Here is an 8,584-nt window from a genome sequence, read left to right on the forward strand (position 1 = left end):
GTGGAACCTTCTGCCTGCCCAGGTGTTGACACTGTGGTGGAGAGAATGCACCAGATCAGGGACCAAGTGGTGGATAAGTTATCTCTCTCCCAAGAAAAGGCCCAGCGGTTTTCCAACCGACATAGGACCATTGGTCCCCAGTTTAAGGTTGGTGATATGGTTTGGTTATCATCAAAAAATATCGCTATGAAGGTGGCTTCTCCTAAGTTTAAGCCTAGATTTATTGGACCTTACAAGATTTTGGAGATTATTAATCCGGTCTCTTTTCATTTGGCTCTTCCTGTCACATTTAAAATCCATAATGTGTTTCATAAGTCCTTGTTGAAGAGGTTTGTTGAATCAGTTGTTCCTGGGGTGGCACCTACGGACCCTGTATTGGGTGAAAGTAACATGGAATATGAGGTAGAGAAGATACTGGATTCCCATCTGGCTAGATGGAGACTCCAGTATTTGGTTAAGTGGAAGGGTTATGGTCAGGAGGATAATTCCTGGGTCTCTGCCTCTGATATTCATGCCAAAAGATTGGTGCGTGCCTTTCATCGGGCTCACCCTGATCGCCCTGGTGGCGTGGATGAGGGTTCGGTGACCCCTCCTCAAGGGGGAGGTACTGTTGTGAATTCATTTTCCCCTTCATCATTGAGGTCTGATAAACTCCCTCTTCTGGTGAAGGAAGGTAGTGAGGCTGATTACCAAGCACCTGAGCTGGATGATGATGACTGGGTGACAGGAATTGCTGACTGGATATAAGGCAGCCGATGCCCTTCTGCCTTACTGGTGATTTCCCTGAGGGATTTTAGGAGACCAGTCTGATTCCTGCTCCTCAAAAGCTAAGTTTTCTCCTCTGCTTTTTGCATTTGTGTTTTGGTTTTGTTTTGCTTTGTTTTTCTGGATTTCTGCCATTCCCTGCTGGGGTGTGCTGAATTCCTTTTTGCTCTGTCTTCAGAAAATACCTGAGTACTGATATAGTCTTTTTGAAGCCTAGCGTCTTCAGGGCTTTTTTACCTATCAGTCTGTTGGCTCTTGTTTTGATAGGGTTTTGACGGATTGCAGACAGCAGCTTTTCTATCCTGTCCTATTTAGTTAGCTTTGGCCCCATCATTTGCTCAGCCTATCTTTCTATCTGTGTGAGTGTTTTTTCATCTTGCTTCACCGTCATTATATGATGGGGGCTGCCTATTGCTTTGGGGTCTGCTCTGGGGCAGTTTAGATTTCCCTTTCTGTCTTTAGGCTATTTAGTTCTCCGGCTGTGATCGAGGGGTCTAGGGCACCATAGGAACCCCCCACGGCTACTGCTAGTTGTTGTTGATAGGTTCAGGGGTCTGAAATCCGATAGCTGCCAACTTCTCTGGTTTTCTGGACTTAGATAGTATTTCTGTTTTTGCCTCCTACGGTGACTCATTCATAACATTACAGCATCTTAGAGAGCATGATTCAGGCAGGCCATGCAGGAATGACATTGTCGCAAACTGTGAATCAAAGAGCACACCACCATCCAGAAAGCAGTAAGCCGGTGAAATTCTGCAGATAATCATAAAAAATAAAACCTCATATGAATGAAGTTACATATAAGTTTAAAGTTAAAACCTTATTTTAGGAAAATTATTTTATCCATAAAATTGAGTGTATTATGGATAATTGATAGTAAATGGCTTTCCTTACTTGTTATGGCAATGTTGGCATTCTTGTGTGAGATAGCAGGTACGCGGGATGCCGTGACGAGCATAAGGCAGAGCAAGAGTCAAAGGGTTTATTATAGGGAATACTCCACGCAGGGAGAGAATGGGTTACGAGGGAGCAAAATTGAATAATATATCGGGAAAAGAACAATTGTTTATATAACGGGTAAACTTATCAGTCTGTTGGTTTCCCGGGCTGTGGAGGTTTGAAATCACACGGTGGCGCCCACGCAAGTGACGCGTGAAGTCTCTGGCATGGTCCTGTAGCACGTTGGGGATCTGTCTATCGACATGGGTGGCGTATCCTGGCTCTCCTAAGCGAGGTCCAGCATTCCTGGGTCGACGTATGTCTGCAGAAATGCCGGTGGGTGACTCAGTTCAGCGGCGGAGACGGGGAGGAATTACCCGGATTTGTATGAATCACCGGGTCAGGCTTAGGCCACGCGCCCACGGCAGTCAGTGGAATGGTGAGAGATGAATTCTCGGTGACAGGGGTAAGCGGGCATACAGTTTCTTGTTGCTCACAGTCAGTGGGTGCATAGGCCGGGGGACTACAGTGCGGGCCTGAGCTATCACGTTGTTCCCAGGAGAGTGAACCAACCTTCTCCTGCTGCGCACTTTATCTTCCCTCCAAGTCCCTCGCTTTCCCGTGCGCTGTCCCTTTTATCCCTGACACGCCCCCTACTGTCAAGTGCAAAGGTCTGTCTGGGTCAGAAACCTTTCCCCCTGCAACAATGGTGACAGCCCCGACAGTTCCGGAACTGGCGCAGGAGAGGTACCACCGGTCCAGTTCATCTTCCTACACTTGCATAATTTTCAACATTTTAGATGGGAAAAATAAATTTGAAAGTTTGGGTTTTTTTTTTGCCTTTTATTGTTTCTTAAAGGTTATTCTTATCTAACACATATATGGCATAAATATAAAATATGCCAAAAATGTGAAGTACATGTGGCTCCCCAGGATCAAGTATAAAGAGCTGTCTGCTGACGCACTTGATTCACTTTTATGTGAGCGCTCTCTCTATAAATGTCCTAGATGGGACAGAAAATTGTAGTTAATCATCTTGGGCGCATTTTCTTCTTCAGTGAGTTTAAACTCAGCCCAGACAGTCTGCTGATGCGCATAGTTTATCACACTCTGTCGGATGGATTTGGAGCATCTTGCTAAAATTCGAGCACCTTTACTAATGTCAGTTATTTGTTGGCATAATTTAGACTAATATACATATGTCATGAAAAATCTGGCCCACAAAGAGAAGTTGGAAAAGCTGGGCTTGTTTAGCTTAGAAAAAAGGTGTTTCAGAGGAGATCTCATTTAATTGTATACATTTTTGTATGGTAAATACAAATGACTTATTCCTTCCAATGACCATACTAAGGACCAGGGGGCACTCATTATGGGTGGAAGAAAGGCGATTCTGGCAGCTAAATAGGAAATCGTTCCTTACAGTTAGAGCAGTCAGACTGTGGAACACCCTACCAGAACAGGTAGTAATGGCAGACACTAGACACAACAGCTTTTAAAAAAGAGCTGGATGATTTTCTCAGTACACCTAACATCCCTACTTCCCAGATTACTTCTGATGGTGAAGACGTCAGGGCCATGTGACTTACTGATCTCTTAAATCTGCCTTTCTCTGTCCCATCCCCCACCCAGGGAAGTGAGGAGATGTAGCATATAAGAATACACAAACCAGACTAACAAGGGAAGATGTACAGGTATAAATGAAAATATAAGTCATACAAATATGCACTCACAAACAATAGAGTGGAACACTTGGAAGTAAAGGAAGGAAAAAACAAATAGAAGAGGATGAGGACATGCAGCAGAGAAATTATCAAGTAACAGTCTTTTGAACAATGCTCCAAACACTTCCTCAAACAACCAACAACTCCAACTTCAGAACTAGAGCCAGGCAGTATGAAATTAACACTGACAATTCCTGATTGCCAGAGGTGAGAGGAGTAGCCAACAGTGAACATCTGAGACCATAAAAGCAGGAAATATCCAGGAGCTCTCAACTGAACAGATTTCTGCAAGCAGGAATCTGCTCTGTTTAATATGATGTTGAAGTACTTCTATTCAGTGCAGGAGTGTGTGAAATCAGATACCACAGTCTTCTGGTCCCTCTCTGTTTTACCCTCCCTTCTAATAGGGACTTTCTGAACCTCAGGCCCATCAGGGTGTGCCACATGAAAAGTCCTGATCAACCTGATGGCACAGATGTCAAATGCTGGTACCCACACTTTCTCTTCAGGACTGTAACCCTTATAGTGTACCACATACTGAAGAGACCAATGAACCTGGCAAGAATCAATGATCTTAGCTATCTGAAATTCTAAATTCCCATCAACAATGACCTTGGATGAGGGTGGTGGTGATGGTTTAGAGGACTCAACATACTTTTTGAGTAGAGACTGGTGAAACACATTATGAATCCTAAAAGTGGGTAGCAAAGTAAGGCTGAATGCTACAGGATTGATGATGGCCACAATCTTATAAGGACTGATAAACCTGGGACCCAGTTTACAAGAAGGAACCTTCAACTTAATGTTCCTCAAGGACAACCACACCAAATCACCAATACATAGGTCCAGACCTACCAAACATCTCCGATCAGTCACACTGTTATATTTGGACCCCATCTTCTTCAAATTATTCAGAACCCCTTGCCACATAGATTTAATAAATGATGAAAACCATTCCTCTTCAGGTGTTCCTGAAGACTGATTCCTATTAAAAAAGTATAACTGAATATGGAACCCATCTGCTTTGAAGAACGGAGACTTACCAGTAGACTAATGACAATAGTTATTCACCACAAATTCAGCTAGAGGTACGTAATTGACCCAATCCTCCTGATTCTCAGACAAAAACACCTAAGATACAGTAAGTCTCAAGATTCGGGTTAACACATTCAGTTTGCCCATTAGACTGTGGATGAAAGGCTAAAAAAAATGAGAGATAGATCCCTTTTCAAAATTTGGAAATAAATTACAACCCTTTTAAGAAGCAATATCGGTAGTAATCCCATGTTCTTTCACGATTTCTTTGATAAACATTTGTACCAAAGTCTTGAGGTTGACTAAAACGGGAATCACAATAAAATGAGACATCTTGCTGAATCTGTCCACGACCAACAAAATTACTGTATTAACTGCAGATATGGGTAGATCAGTGAAGAAATTTACAGATAAATTAGTCCAAGTTGTACTGGGAATTACCAATGGTTGGAGAGACCCTGGTGGAAGAGTATGAGAGGTCTTAAAACGCGCACATACACTGCAGGCAGGTACAGTACATACTGCAGGACATCCTGGTATACCCAAGAAGACCAAAACGTCGAGTAAGGAGCTCTTTAGTGGCTTTAGTACCAGGATGTCTGTCCAAGACCGAATCATGATGTTCACTTAAAACTTTAAAACGGAGATTCACAGGTACAACAGTTTACCTATTGGACAGGCAGCAGGGGCATCCTCCTGAGTCTCTACAGCCTCCTTCTCAAGATCAGAACATACAGATGCAATAACCACCCTTTTTTAGAGTATAGGAACCATTTCACAATTATCTCGACCCCAGGATAACAGCGATATAAGGTATCCGCCTTAATGTTCTTATTCCCTGGCCTATATGTGACAAAAAGTTTAATATGGTAAAGAACAATGACCATCTTGCCTGTCTAGGTGTCAGACGCTTATCAGATTCTAAATGTAAAAGATTGTTATGATCAGTGATTACCATGACTGGATGAACTGCCCCCTCCAGAAAATGTCAAAATTCTTCAAATGCTATTTAATTGCCAAGAGTTCCCTATTACCAATATCATAGCTTTTCTCAGCAGATAACAGTTTCTTTGAAAAATATACACACAGATGCCATTTACTAGGAGATGCAGCCTGCGACAATACAGTCCCCACCCCCACTTCAGACACATCAACTTCTACAATAAATGGCTGAGTGACATCAGGCTGCATAAGAATTGGCACAGACTCAAAACATTTTTTCAAGGTATCAAATGCCTCCCTGGCTGGACTGGACCATTTTGAAAAGTCCGTCCTTTTCCTGGTCATATCCATCAGAGGTTTGGGCACTAATGAAAAGTTTTTGATCAACTTATGGTGGTAGGTGGCGAAACCCCAAAATCTTTGTAACGCCTTTAAGTCCTCAGGACAATCCCAATTCAGTACCGCACAGACTGACTTTTGCCGGATTCATGCGATAACTGATTTGGCAAATAATTTATTGTCTCTGAGTATCTGTAAGACCTGCCTGACATGGACCTGATGTGACTCGAGGTCAGGCGAGTAAGTCAATATGTCATCAAGGTAATAACAACAAACCTACATGCCAGGTGACTAAAAATGTCATTAACAAAGCGCTGAAAGGTGGCAAGAGCATTTGTCACCAAAATGCCATCTTAAGGTTTTCATAGTGACCCTCAGGTGTATTGAAGGCTGTTTTCCTCACATCCCCCTAGTTAATTTAAATGAGATTATATGTCCCCCTGAGATCCAGTTTAGAAAACCATTTTGCTTCTACAATTTGGTTAAAGAGGTCTAGGATGGGAAGGAGAGGATATGGATCCTGGACCATGATCTGATTAAGTTCGCAAAAATCTAGGATAGGGTGTATTGTTTCTTGACAAAGAAAAACCCCGCTACAATGGGAGATGAGAAGGTCTGATATGGCCCTGTGCTAGATTTTCAGCGATACAGTCTGTAAGAAAGCAGCCAGACAGGTCCTTAAGGGGAGATATGTATCATTGAGGATGATAGCTTCGGTGTTGTATGCCTGGGAAATCAGCCCCAGTATGTATAGTGCTGAGAGAGTTAATAGGATGAAACGGGGACGGGTTTTACGAGCAGTCAAAGAAATGGGTTGGAGTGGCTGCTCACATATCCCCACCTCAGGTGGCAGATGAAATGGAGATGAAGTGTCTCATCCAGTGTCTGTGACTGGCGATGTGGGGACCAACAGTGTGTTTGCTAAAGGACACTGACCAGAGCCGTCGAACCAACAATACTGAATGGACTATTTATTTTCTGTTATCACTTTATGCCTCAAAAGGCTGTCTTTTTGTTTGCTTATGTTGAGCGGTTTATGAAGTTCTAATAAACCTCTCTGGCATTCTAATGAAACCATTTTCCTGTGACTACCTCAACCACAGCTGAGTGAGTAAAACCCTACAAGTCCTTCATGGCCTGACTCTCTGGACCAGAGATAATATATAACCTGCTCTTTGGTGGCTTGGCCCCAGGAATCTGATTAATGGCACAATCATAAGGACGATGGGGATGAAGTTCTTGACACCCCTGTTCTGAAAACACATCCCCGAATTCAGACAGATATTCAAGCAGAGATTGGGGCCTCACCCTGGCTAGCTGGGTGCCCAACCACCTCCAGAGTTTGTCAGGTACCAAAGGAGAGTGCAAGCCCTCTAGCACATAACAGTCAAAAAATTCTAAGTGCATGGCCCCTACCTGTAGATGTAACACTCGAATGACCGAGTAAAATACTCCTTGCTCAAGGTGCAGACTCAATGGCGATTATAGGCATTGGTCTAGACAGTTTATGTTGTTTGAGGCCCTGGACATGGAAAAACCTAGCATCAATCAAACTAAACTCTGCCCCACTGTCCAGAATGGCTGAAATAACCACCTTATTTTTGCCCAGATGAATCTCGGAAGGTAGAAAATTATGATCTGCCCACAGAGGAAATAAGCACACCCGGGTTGACAACCTCCCTGCAACCCAGGCTCCTTAGTTTTCCGACTGCTGCTGATTGTGTGATAGGGATGGTAAAGTGCTCAAAAAATGGCCCATTTCACCACAGAAAAAACGCACTTCCCCTTTTCACTGAACTACAGTTGGACCAATAGAATAAGTCGCCCCATCCAACTGCATGAGTTCCACAGTTGACTCAGACCTAGGTGCCCTTGACACTGGATACCCCTCAAATTTGAGAGTCTCTTTATGTCTCTGGCGAAGATGGTTGTCCACACAGATAGCCAGAGACATGGCCGCCTCAAGGAAAACCGGAGTCTCATGCATAGAAAAAGCATCCTTTACCCTTACAGATAGCCTGTACTGAACTGGCTACAGAGGGCGGGGTCATTCCACTTTGTATCTGTGGATCACCTTTGAAACTCAGAGCAGTACTCCTCCGCTGTCTAGTTTCCATGCTGAAGCTGATGTATCGCAGACTTGGCCAGGGAGATGCAATAATGATCGTTATATATATGATCCGTCACCTGAAAAAATTAATCAACTGTCCGAAGCAACTAAAAGTCTGCCTGGAGAGAAAATGCCCAGGCTTGGGGGTCACCCTGGAGAATAGAAATTACTATCCCCACCCATTGCTCCTCGGTTCCTGAAGAGTGGAGACATAATTTAAATTAAAGCTTACAGGCATCCCTGATGCCAGGGGTTGCCTGGAACTGGAAGTTGCAGTCCCTAAAGCAGAATTGTTTTGGTGTTGCAAAACAACAGTGCGTAGGTCTGCCATCTCCAAGCTGAGTTGCTGCAGTTGCCCTGTCAGAGCAGTCACTGCATCCATGATGGATCAAAAAAATTATTTGGGCCAGTGTTAATGTCACGGCACTGTTGCAGGATATTCAGGGACTAAGTGGCTCAATCCATAAAGCAAAGGGCACCCTAGCCTAGCTGGTGCCATGTGCCTTTCTGAGCTTCCAAATCAGCCCCTTTTTGTCTCTTCTCGCACCCAGAGAAGTAGGGAGTTGTAGTATATCAGAATTACAAAACTGGACTAACAAGGGAAGAAGTACAATGATAAATGAAAATACCAGTCATACAGATAAGCATTCACAAACAACAAAGTGGAACACCGGGATATAAAGGAAGTAAAAACCAATTAGGAAAGGATGAGGATGTGCACTCATGCTAATCA

The sequence above is a fragment of the Dendrobates tinctorius genome, unplaced genomic scaffold, assembly GCF_039654945.1.
Source record: "Dendrobates tinctorius isolate UK_male_01 unplaced genomic scaffold, ASM3965494v1 ptg000049l, whole genome shotgun sequence".
In the NCBI taxonomy this organism is placed as follows: domain Eukaryota; kingdom Metazoa; phylum Chordata; class Amphibia; order Anura; family Dendrobatidae; genus Dendrobates; species Dendrobates tinctorius.